Raw genomic sequence first — 9602 nt, forward strand, 5'->3', positions numbered from 1 at the left:
GTCTGTTCCTCTCAGCTAATCTGAGAGGGTGTTTAAAGGACTCTGGCATCAAAATAAATTTGGAAAATTCTTCCAGCTGTGATATTTCTTAAAGGACCTGATAAATAAGTTTGTTTAACCCAAAGTTTACCAGATGTATTTATATGTGGAATTTACATATGTGGAATCTTTTAAAAAGTATTATTAGTAGTAATAGTAGTATAAGATCTATTAAACCGAAGCTGTGGAACAGACTTTCTGAAACACAGTTCTAGAATTACCATTGTATATGGCAGTAAGAAGGTCACTGAGTGACCCTGAGAAAACCTGTGAGAATGGTAGGATTAAACTATTATTGAGATGAAAGAATAAGATGAGGAAATAACAGTGATTATAACCTGTGAGCTGGAGTTCCTAATGAAAGAAAGAGATGAGATAGACATTAAAGGGGACGTGATGGTTCATTCCTATGTATCAACTTGGCTCAGCCATGGTATCTAGCTATTTGGTCAAACATGATTCTGAGCCTTTCTGTGAAGGTATTGATACTTTTGGGAACAGATTAACATTTAAATCTGTAGACTTTGAGCCAAGCAGATTGTGCTCTGTGATGTGGGTGGGTCTCATCCAATCAGTTAAAGCCCTTAACAGAGCAAGGTCTGACTTCTCCAAGAAAGAAGGAATTCTGCCAGCACACTGCCTTTAGACTCAAAATGTGATTCTTCCTTGAGTCCCCAAGGCTGCTGGCCCAACCCCATCAGATTTTGCATTCAGGAAGTCTCGACAGTCCAATGAGCCAATTTCTTAAATCTACCCCCCTTCCTCCACCCCACCCAAATTTATTGGGTGTTTGTTGTGGGGTTTGCTTTTTGTGCGTGTGGCTTAGAAATTTTTCTGTGAATGTCTCACATGTAATTAAGAAGAATATATATCCTTTCTTATAGAATGTATATGTATCATCTACCTCCTGTTGTTAATTCAGTTTTTATGGAGTACCCAGACTAACACAAGGCACTGTTTTATTGGGTCAGAAGAGAACTAACTAACCCAGCTAATGGGAGAAAGAAGAATTGATGATTCGGAAGAGAAATGGAGTTACAGATGCCACATGGTCCGTGAAGGGAGAGTCGGATGCAGAGTCAACATTGGAATTAGAATATTTAACCAGATTCCTCTGAGACATGAGCAAAGGAAGAGTGACTAGGAGAAAGCGTAAAGTTTGAGGTGGTATAAGAAATGTAAGTAATTGAAGCCATCCATGCATTGCAAAGTGTGATTGCTTAACACGTTGATTCTAAGACATCTCATTAATACTACAGCTAAATGCTTTCCTAGAGCAATATACTGTGGTGGGAAAGAGTCCATCCAGGATCTCAGTCTTCTCTGTGATAATAGAAGCATCTGTCTGCAATTAAGTGTTATTTGGGGTCCTAAAGAACACAGGAAAATTCTGTAGGAGCTGTTGCACAGACTCATTTGGAAGTAGTGAAGGCTGAATAAAAGGAAGTCAGGAGACGCTCGTGGCAGACTTAAGAGATGCAGGCTCGACCACTGGGTTGGGAAGATCCCCTGGAGGAGGGCGTGGCAACTCACTCCAGCACTCCTGCCTGGAGACTCCCAGGGACAGAAGAGCCTGGTGGGTTGCAGTCCATGGGATCGCACAGCGTGGAACACGACTGAAGCAGCTTAGCACAGCGTACAGGAGCGGAGCATAGGAGGTCTGCCTTCAGGGAACTGGCATTTCTGTGTGAGAGGTGAGCCTTAGTTGTCCTATAGTCCATTTGCTTGTTACATGGGACTGTTGGGCTCTTGAAATGTGGTTAGTTTGAACAGACATGTGCTGTAAATGTAAATTACAGGGCAGATTTCAGCAACTTAGTATATAAAAATGTAACAGCTTAGATCAGCAGCACTGTCCCCCCAGAAACACACATATTACAAATCACATATGTAAATATTCTAGTAGACACATTATTAAAGAAAGTAAACAGGTGAAATTAACTTTAATATTTGTATTTAACCCCAGTTGAAATAATAATATTTTATATATATGTGGGGTTAAACACAAATATTAAAGTTAATTTCACCTGTTTATTTTCTCTAGTAATGTGTCTACTAGAACATTTACATATGTGATTTGTAATATGGCTTTTTGGGGGGACAATGCTGACCTAAACTGTTAAATAGCAACCAATGTGCTCAGTATCATTTAAGGAAAAAGGCCAATCATCAGACAGTACAGTGCAGATTGTAAGAAGAGGAAGCGCTGCAGAGAATCAGACAATGCTATAAATAAACTTGGGTCCTATCTTTGGGCCAGACTTTTTAATGTATTCTCTGCTGATCTCATAAGCATATACCTCAAGGCTTGTTGAAATGTTATAGAAGGAATTTGAGTGAGTCACCCCAATTTTATAACTTTGTAAAGAGAATGCTTTATACTGTGTGTGTCTTCAAGGTGTTCAAAGTACTTGCACATTCATCATTTCATCTTTTTAATGATCTGGGAGGAAGGCAGAACTGGTTGTCTCTCTATTTTGATGAGGAAATTGAGCCTCGAAGAGTCAGTGTGATGCAAAGAACATTGGAATCAAGGATGCTGTAGAACAGTGACGGAGAGTGACCAGATATTACGAGGTCCTAGAAAAAACACTGGATATGCAGTCAGAAAGCTCAGTTCTTCCCAGATTGATGGTTTTAAACAGATATTCTTACCAAAGTTTCATTTATTCAAGTGTAAAATGGGATAATCAGAGGACCTGCTTCAGAGAGTTGTTGTTCAGTTGCTAAGCAGTGTCTGACTCTTTGAGACCCTGTGGACTGCAGCACGCCAGGCTTCCCTGTCCTTCACTGTCTCCCAGAGCTTGCTCAAATTCATGTCCATTGAGTCAGTGATGCCATCCAGCCATCTCATCCTTTGTTATCCCCTTCTTCTCCTGCCCTCAATCTTTCCCAACATCAAAGTCTTTTCCAATCAGTTGGCTCTTCACATCAGGTGGCCAAAGGATTGGAGCTTCAGCATCAGTCCTTCCAATGAATATTCAGGGTTGATCTCCTTTAGGATAGACTGGTTTGATCTCCTTACTGTCCAAGGGACTCTTAAGAGTCTTCTCCAGCACCACAGTTCGAAAGCATCAGTTCTTCAGCACTCAGCCTTCTTTATGGTCCAGCTCCCACATCTGTACATGACTACTGGCTGTGTACATGTATGTACCATATGTACATGCACCTACGTACCATAGCTGTGACTTTATGGACCTTTGTCAGCAAAGTGACGCCTCTGTTTTTTAATACACTGTCTAGGTTTGTCATACCTTTTCTTCCAAGGAGCAGTTATCTTTTAATTTCACGGCTGCCATCACCGTTCGCAGAGATTTTTGAGCCCAAGAAAATAAAATCTGTCACTGTTTCCATTGTTTCCCTATCTATTTGCCATGAAGTGATGAGACCAGATGCCATGATCTTAGTTTTTTGAACTTTGAGTTTTAAGCCAGCTTTTTCACTCTCCTGTTTCACCTTCATCAAGAGGCTGTTTAGTTCCTCTTTGCCTTATGCCATTAGGGTGGTGTCATCTGCATATCTCAGGTTGTTGATATTTCTCCCAGGAATCTTGATTCCAGCTCGTGATTCATTCAGCCCAGCATATTGCATAACATACTCTGCATATAAGTTAAATAAGCTGGGTGACAGTATACAGCCTTGATGTACCTCTTTCCCAGTTTTGACAACCAGTCTGTTGTTCCATGTTCAGTTTTAATGGTTGCTTCTTGACCTGCATACAGGTTTCTCAGGAGGCAGATAATGTGTTCTGATATTCCCATCTCTTTAAGAATTTTCCACAGAGGGTTGATGTGAGCAATAATTGAGATAATCCATGTAAAACATTTGACATAGTAACTAAATCCCAGGAAATTCTTGGTAATTTAACCATTAGTATTAAGTAGCATGAAGTTCAGAGAGGCAATGGCACCCCACTCCAGTACTCTTGCCTGGAAAATCCCATGGACAGAGGAGCCTGGTGGGCTGCAGCTAAGAGTCGGACACGACTTCACTTTCACTTTTCACTTTCATGTATTGGAGAAGGAAATGGCAACCCACTCCAGTGTTCTTGCCTGGAGAATCCCAGGGATGGGGGAGCCTGGTGGGCTGCTGTCCATGGGGTCGCACAGAATCGGACATGACTGAAGCGACTTAGCAGCAGCAGCAGCAGCATGAAGTTATATTTTAGTATCATCCAAATTAAGGATAAATACATAGGTGCAGCTAGGTTCTAATACTATTCTTTAGTGTTTCAGTCCAGGAGGTAATCCTTCTAAAGGCTTTCCAAAACTCTGCTCTGCAGATCCCCTTATCTGATAACAAAATTTCCATTTAGAATTACTTTGCAAGCATGACAACAGGATTTAGAGAATTATAAACGAATATGCCTCCTTTTCCAAATGAGGAAATAGAAGTTAAGATAAATTATCTAATACTTGGATATGAGACCAAAAAAAAAAGTGAGTGGCATGTCCTTTCAGTGACATGGAAGTGAAGGCTACTCCGGGATTAGCCAGGATAGTGTGCTTCAGCTTGCTATTTATTCTCTTAGGCTGCACTAGGTTTTCATTGCTGCGCAGGCTTTCTCTCGTGGGGCAAGCGGGGGCTTACTCTCGTTGCTGTGCGCAGGCTTCTCTTGCTGTGGAGCACAGGCTCTGGGGCACTTGGCCTTCAGTAGCTGAGGCGCACAGGGGCTTGGATGCCCCTGGGCATGTGGAATCTTAGTTCTTAGATCAAGGATCGAGCCCATGTTCCCTGCATTGGCAGGTGGACTCTTTAACCACTGCACCACCAGGAAAGTCCGCTGTTACTTATTCTTGATGTAAGGTTCCAGACTTGGTGATGATGCATGTTAACCTGTAGGCTTTTTTTTTTTTTTCCTGATAAAAGTGCAGATTTCCATCTAGTGGAACAGACAGCCCCAAAGTTATGCTTTAAACAGTTTTGTATCTCACCCACCAATCTCATTCTCCCATAAAGAAATACCCTAGGTCTACAAATGCTCTTTGAACTGGGCAGGGCATTTTAGCAGTCCCTCCTTACTGAATAAGTTGAAGAAAATCTCTTACATGCACCATCTAGAATGTGCCCCTGGGTTCACTGTGTTTTGCCTCTCTCAGGTTCACAGTCTGTGCTGATGTCCAGGGTCTGAAAGCACCTGCCTTGTGTCTTTTGTCCATTTTCATGGGTATTTACCGAGGGAGCACTGACCTGGATCTGTTACTCTTTCATATTGGGAGCAGAAGTCAATTATTTTTATATTAGAGATGAGAAAACTGGGGGATGGAAAGATTTACCAACTTGTCCAAAATCGCACAGCATTTCAAACCTACGTAATCTGATTTCAGAGCTCCTCACTTAATTACTGTACCATGTGGCCTCTCAGAAAAATGGTTTTATATATACATGTGTAAAATGTTTTGTCTAGTGTCAGGAAACACAGTAAGTCCTTAATAAAGTCTGGGTATTTTATCCTTTAAAATTCTAAAGATCAGTATAAATGTGTTCTTAGCACAGTGTTTAGAAGTAGAAAATAGTGGATAGGACAGAAGCACGTCCACAGGAGTTGGTATTCTTGATGAGTACTAAATGTTCTCATTGTCCTACCACTAGCTGGTGAAAAGAGGGCATTTACTTAAGTCCTTTATTGCTCAAGTACTATTTATTTACAGGAAATATTAAACCCTAACTATGCTTTCTTTGGGGGTTCCCCCGGTGACTCAGTTGGTAAAGAATCCGCCTGTAATGCAGGAGACCCAGGTTCAGTTCCTGGTTGGGGAAGATCCCTTGGAGAAGGAAATGGCAACCCACTCCAGTATTCTTGCCTGGGAAAAATCTCATGGACAGAGGGGCCTGGTGAGGTACAGTCTATGGGGTCACAAAGAGTCGGACGCATCTGAGCAGAGGCTTTCTTTTGCCATTGAAATCAATCTTTATTCATTAGAAATATAGAGCAAAAAATAAAACACTCCAAGCAACCAGGCTTAGGTGATACTCCTATCAATTTCTGAATTTCAAATCAATAAATACTGTATAGTAACACACCCATCTGGCCATGAAGCAGATTGCAGTGGAATGAAGGTACAAGCTCATGAACAGGAACACAAATATCTGTAATAGCATCCAGCACTGAATCTACTATTTAATTCTTAATGTTTAATCTACCACCTATGTGTGCTCTAACTTTTCATCTCCTAAAAAAATTTACAATGGAGATGTCATTAAGCCCAAGCCTTTCTTTGGTTTTAGCCCGTGTACTTGAAAATAGTTTGCCTCTGTCTTGTGCCATTTTTTCCCCCCTTGAGATACATGTAAATTTTTTCCAAATTTCAGTTATATCTACTAGCAAAAAAATGCGACAAACACATTGCAGTTGTCCATTCACTCTGATTAGCACAAGAAGGAGCACCAGCTTATTCCGGTCTTCTTTCTCTGGTGCCCCCTCTTGCCTCAGATCAGACAAGCCCACAGGCATAGGCATCCATTGACTTTGACCTCTGAATAGAAGCTGCCAGATCTTCATTGCACATTGTTCTCCGTAGATGGTTACAATTGATAAGTTCGAGCCTAAACAAATTTACAAAGGGAAATGCAAAAATCAGGAAATGGTAGATTAAGTAAAATAAATGTAAGACTAGGTTTATTATCTTCCCATAAGCCCAAACTTCCCTTTCCTGGGATCAGCATTATCTGTGGCGGAGAGTCATCATTATCTCCTGTCAATAATTCTCAGATGTCCAGTTAGTAAAATGTTCAGGTAAACTGTACTTTAATGCATTAAATTTATTGTTTCTACTCTATTAATATTACTCTATTAGCTCTCATGTGCTAAGTCACTTCAGTCATGTCCAAATCTTTGTGACCCTATGGAGCCCGCCAGGCTCCTCTGTCCATGGGATTCTCCAGGCAGGAATAGTGGAGTGGGTTGCCATTTCCTCCTCCAGGGGATCTTCCCGGCCCAGGGATTGAACCCACGTTTCCTGTGTCTCCTGCACTGGCAGACGGTTCTTTACCATTAACACCACCTGGGAAGCCCTTAGTTCCAATACTCACAAGCTTCCAGAGTTGGTGTCTTTCTCTACTTTTTAGAACTCATATGGACTCTTCCAGGATTTTTAACTGTCCTTTGACTCTCTAAGTGCAATGTTAATCTAGATGTAGCCTTACTCATAGTATGCTTTGTTCTCAAATTAGGATCATTTCTATTTCATTTCCTATATATCCTTTTGGATGTAAAGAGAAGAGTCTTTTCAAAATCCAAGTATGTCCTGCCATGAAGTAATACATACACCAACCACACAGATCTGTGAAAAAAAAGAAAAGTAATGAAAAGCAAAAGATATATGATCCAAAGAGAAAAGTAAGAGTTGTAATTTTACATATAAATAACATGATTGATCTTATTTTCCTATTATTATCTTTCCACCTTGAACTCTGTGTATCTCAGGTCAGGCTCTGTAGGGAGCAGACTCTGAGGAAGAGACAGTGGCAGAGGCTTCTTAGGGGATTCTTTGGGAACCGCCATCTGTGGGAGGGATAATAAATTGGGATTGGACAGGAGGAGAAGTTGGATTGTGATACAGTCTCAACAAAGTAGTCAGCTGGACTCCTAGGAAACTCTGAAGCTGGTGGGCCCTTTGGAATTGTTGCAGATTGGAGCAAGAGGACAAGGTTTTTGTTGACCAGTCAATGGAAGCAGGTTGCCCAGAAAAGGGGACGTGACCTTGGATGTAGTGTCTCTTTTCAAGTGAAGCCATTCTGAAGAGGGTGGATCGCCAGAATTGGCTTCATATACAAGTAATTCATGGAGTCACACAGGACCCCACACTTAGTTTAACACTCTGCTGCCTCTGTCTTAAAATTCTTGATTTTTGGCCAAGGAGCCCTATATTTTCATCTGGCACTGGGCGCTACACATTTTGTAATCAGTTGCAGCACACCCTGTAACTGGGGTAAGTCCTTCAAGCCCTAAAGTGGCAACTGGGTGACAGACCAGTGTTCACTACAGCCCATACTTTGCATTGCTCGAATCCACTTATCCTTAGAAGAAAGCAGAATAAATTACAGTCCCTAACACTGAAACTGGTTTTGGGGTGTCACGCCAGTGTATGTTCCTCGATTCTTTGTCTAGTCACAACAAAGATTTGGAGTGACGGACATTAAAGCCCCTTGTCACAGCTCTCAGGTCTTGGATAGACCGTGTTATAGCTCTCAGGTCTCGAATGGACCATGTTATAGCTCTTAGACAAATCAGTGTTACAGCTCAGTGTTACAGCTCTATTTTATTTAGAAGATAGCAGGAAAATCCATCTTCGAGGCGTGAGGGCACTTCGATCTAAAGACACGAGGAGAGGAGCGCCCCAGCGCGCGGGAGAGAGAGAGAGCTAGCTTTGGCTCTTCTATTTATATGTTTATCTCTCCCTGGGCCTGTCCTTGTGAATTGGGCCAGCCAGGTGTGTTGTTTGTTTTACCTGAGGTCCTCACTCAGGTCCTCGGACCTTGTTTTGTTTCATTTTCGCGGGCTTTTCCCTTCCTTGTCTGTAGCACCGCCATTTTGGACTCCTTTTCCCTGTTCTACCTACCTAACAGGGGCTACAACTGAAAACCATCCTCTTTCTCCTGATGCCACTGTGAGGCAACATGCCATCAAGGGACTGGGTTTCCTCAAGGACTGGAGCCTCAGCACTGGTCTCTGTTGCTCGTAGGATGAACATTCAACAGTGAGTGAAACTAGATCAGCCTTGGTAGGTGGGCACCCATCCCACTGGGTCAACTCCAATCCTGCTAAATGGCTATGCATCCCAGACACTGATGTCATTTTGTCAACTTGGTTGTTCGGGGCCTCCTCCATCGTGGATTCCTTATGGTATGGATCAACATGTATGACCAAGATCTCCCCTCTTTGCACCTGTCCACATACCTTTATCTCATATCTACTGGTGCCCAATCTTCCAGTCTATTTCTCTTCAGGCTCCAGGCCAACTGGTCATGCCAGCTGCCACTGCCCAAGTGTATTCTAGTCTTGGGCCACCTTCCACACGAATAGATGGCAAGGTATCCTACCTGAAACTCTGTGCTTTTTAGAGGATTTCGGCTCATCTCTCACTTTCAAGGCCACCCCTTTGTGGGCTGTAGTATAACCATCATGTATTTTTGTCTTGTCCCATGTACAGGCCTTACCCACTCATGAGTCAAATTCAGGCATTTTTCTCTTCCATCAGTTGGCCATAGAGGATCCTTGGCAACAGGTGTGAACTGAGGGAGAGGTATTGGCACAGCAGTGGCGGGTGACGTGGGAGTCCAGCCTGCCTGCTTGCGTAGCATACTGTGCCCTCTGGCCATACTTGTGTTTGATCCTAGATGAGGCTTCCATTTTACAATGGATTGCAACATGACTCAACCCAACCTTATGACCTGATGGGACCGATAGAACCCAGCTCTTTATTGGTGGTTTTGGTTATATGGTTACCAAGCATCCCATCATCAGGCGCTCCATCTCTACCAGGGCACGCTAGTACATCACAACTGTTTATTGAAAGGTGTTTATTTCTCCACTATAGATGGCATGATCTTCATCCAGAATG

This window comes from Oryx dammah, unplaced genomic scaffold, assembly GCF_014754425.2.
Source record: "Oryx dammah isolate SB20612 unplaced genomic scaffold, SCBI_Odam_1.1 HiC_scaffold_27, whole genome shotgun sequence".
Classification (NCBI taxonomy): Eukaryota; Metazoa; Chordata; class Mammalia; order Artiodactyla; family Bovidae; genus Oryx; species Oryx dammah.